Source organism: Myotis brandtii, unplaced genomic scaffold, assembly GCF_000412655.1.
Source record: "Myotis brandtii unplaced genomic scaffold, ASM41265v1 scaffold344, whole genome shotgun sequence".
Classification (NCBI taxonomy): Eukaryota; Metazoa; Chordata; class Mammalia; order Chiroptera; family Vespertilionidae; genus Myotis; species Myotis brandtii.
In genome coordinates, this window is record NW_005363247.1 from 5395758 (window position 1) to 5399318 (window position 3561).

Consider the following 3561-nt stretch of genomic DNA (forward strand, 5'->3'; position numbering starts at 1 on the left):
AGGTTTGTGAATGTAATTGAGAGGAAAGAAAACAATTAACACGGTGCAAGGTGGCACACTCCACCCCTCGCCTTCTCTCCTGCCCCAATTTTGAGAAATCCGGATCTTGTCCATAGAGTAGGTCTAGGCAGTTGGATCCGGCTGATAAGGGAATCTCTGATGGAGATCACAGTGATGGGTGGATAATGGTGTCTATCCGTCTCCTAGTCTGCTAAGGCCTTCTCCAACCAGGCTGGAAGCAAGGGATCAAATCCCCAAGTCCAGCATCTTAAATGTCCCCGGTTGTAAAGATGGAAAGGAGAAGGGGTGTCTGCAAGGGAGGGGAGAGGGAGAAGGAGAGAGAGATAGCGAGGGATTTCTTTAAGGCAGACCAGGCTGGTCTCTGCAGGCTATCCTATTGTGTTGATTTACGAAGACATTTGCTGTATATAACGTTTAAGGCTGATAATATCATTGCGCAGCCAGATAAATAAAGCGTTGGCCCAATGGTGGGGTCAGCGATCGATCTCTGGGCTCAGAGGAAAACGGAGAGAGACAGGGTCGAGCACGAGGCTCTGTCTGTGTGCTTGTCAGTCGGCAGGCGGGAGCCCGAGTGTGTGTGTGAGCGGCAGGGTCTGCCAGAGAGAACCACGTCTTCAGCTGGCCAAGAGGCTCATTAGCATTCCCAGCCCATGGACCTGCGCTGACAACTAACAGAGATATCCCGCTCACCACCCGGCCTCCTCTCCTTTTGTCTTCAGATCTGGAGGAGAAAAAGATTTCTCGGTGGAAGCTGGAGCCTGAACTTCCATGTGGCTGTTGGAGATTCAGGCTATTTAAAAAAAAAAAAAAAGGAGGTTCCAGGATCTTGCCTGATCGTTCACTCTGCTTTTAAAAAACTTCCTTCCTAAAGAAGGAACTTTTTTGCTTTTCTCTCTCAAAGTGTAACATGCTGTGGAAACTCCAAACTTAAATGAGAGAGAAGATGTCCTCTGAAAACATTTTGCCATTTCTCCTTGCTGACACTGCGGAGAGGTGGATGTTTATATGTTTGGCTCACATGCACATGTGAAGTTGGTACTTTCAGTTAAAGACTTCTAGAGCATAGCAACCAGGGATTCTTTGAGCTTTTTTGTTTCTCTTCTTTTTCTGCTTTTTTTTTGTCATGATAAAGTTCATTTTCTTTTCTACAATAAATGTCCTATTTTATCACTCTCCCTTGTTTAAATAAAGTACAATGTTCAAAATTAAATGGACCTAATTTTGTATTAACTATCAGAAAGAAGCAATTTCAGAGGCCTCCACTACTTTAAGAAACATTTTAAAATGAGACTCATTTATGAAGCTTTAATCACCTTATAACTATTTTGGGGAAAGTGTCTGTTAACCATATCACACAGGAATAAATATGTATCCACTTTGCTCTCCTGGATCCTGTGCCTTCAACTTCTTCTAAGGAGGCAGGTAGTTTTACATCAGAGTGTACAAATTATCCCATGTTGACAGATGTTTGTCACTTAGTAACTTCTTTCCAAGTTTTCCCCCTCCCCTACGCCTTCTTTCTAGCTTGCTTTGTTGTTTTAAAATATGCATGTCTCTCACTGGAATGCCAGTCACGAGTGCAAACTTTGTGTCCAACCTCCCACATGAAATGATCCTTTTAGAGGGAACTCGATATGTCTCAATCTGCACTTCACTCAAAGCCTCTGGGCACTGGCCACTCACTCACTGGTCCTGGCTCCAAAATAACTCAGCAGAAACGAGTTTCCAACCAAAAATCCCCTCGAATGTCTCCCAGGGAAGAAATATAGCTCCTATAATTAAAGGAGGCAACGGCCAGAGGGGGAATGCAGCCGGCAGCCAAAAAAAGTAAGAGTTTTATTTATTTGCTGATTGAACTTGGTTTGTCATAACCAGCAGGTTTATCCACACTGGAAGTGCTGGAGGTTTGTACTGTGTGTGCACAAGAGGGAGAGGTGGGGAGGGAAGAAAGGGGAAGAGAGAATGATGTGGAATAGGCAGAATGAAAGAGACAAGGGCAACAACATTGGGAGGGAGAAAATGATCTCTGTGGACCATGTAATGTAGGAAACTTCCTAACACCAGATTTGCAGATTTGAGTAAAAACTTGCAGCTGAGAAATATGGGGGATGGGGAACTCAGAGGAGATGAGGGGATAATTGTAGTTAACTCTTAAATGTGGGGTATCATCAGGAAAAGGAAGGCTCTGTTTTCCCTAGAAAACTAGTGGGACAGCAGGAAAATTATGAGCTGTGCTGTGTGTGGCGGTTTTGGTGTGTGTGGGGGGTGGAATTATAACCAGAGGAACTGCAGAGAAGGGAAGAAGTTTCAGGACTCAAAGCAGAAGTGTCATGGAGCTAGGAGCCCTCCACCATCCTTGGCAAAAGTTGCCTAGTAAGTGTGGGGTGTGAAATCTTCTCTAGAAGACACCAGGTTTGCTTCTTATCTTAATGATGTTTACCTATCTGAGCTGATACTGGCATTAGACGCAGGTATAGGATGATTGGACGCACAGGATGAAGAGCACCTCCCAATCTCTTCAGACCCCCCCCCCAAAAAAAAGCTTCAAAAACAGAAGGAGTACTCAGACAGGGCAGCTCATTTCTATTAAAAAGGCAAAACTTTAGCACTGATGAAAAACAGATGAATTTTTTCTCCCTCTCTCTGAAACAGTTACTCTCCTTCACTGATGTGAAGTGACGTCAGCAATGCCTGTCCTATCCCCTTGGAGAGAAGGGAGTGAGGAGGAGGGGATGGAGGGAAGGAGCTGGAAGAAAGGGCTACAGAAAAAGAGAAAGAGCTGGGCAGAGAGAAGAGGATGGAGGGAGGGCTGGGGAGGCGAGAATAAGAATGAATATCCTACACGTTGGGCCAAAATTCCACAAAGAGTGGGCAAAACAATGCTTTAGAAGCTGATGATGGATAGGACACCTTTCTCTACCCTCACCCGATCTACATATTCTAACATATGGAAAGCTTACAGGCCCGTGCACTTATAGAAGCCGATAATGCATTAGCTCTCAGCAATATTTACAGCACCACTTTTAATACACACCAGATGGTTCGCGACTGTGCCGCCTCAGCCAGCTACACTCCTCGATTTTACTCGGCGGCACTTTGTTGCAATTACGCTCCATGCTGAGACCAATTTTATTGGTGACCTATTTTTCATATTTGCAGCATTTTATGTTTTGGTGTTTTGTTTTGTTTTTTAAACCCTCCTCTCTGGCCTTTTTGTAAGGGCAGCGCTCAAGAAGGGAGAGCTTAGGAGGACGGCGGGGCTGTCTAGGTGGATATTAATATTTATCATGATGTTACCTACCTCGGGCTTCAGTAAGTAAACCCGATAGACATAAGTACTCCGGTCATTATGTTTGTTCACTCACCCCCCTGTCTGTCAGACCCCCACGGACGGTCTACCCGGCGCGCTGGCCTCAGAGTCAATACCTCGGACCATAAATATTGTATTCCATTAATTATCACGCCACCGGCTGCTCCTGGGCACCGGCATCCTCGAGCGACGCAGGGCAAATGAGGACGCGTCCTGCGCGTGTTGCGAGG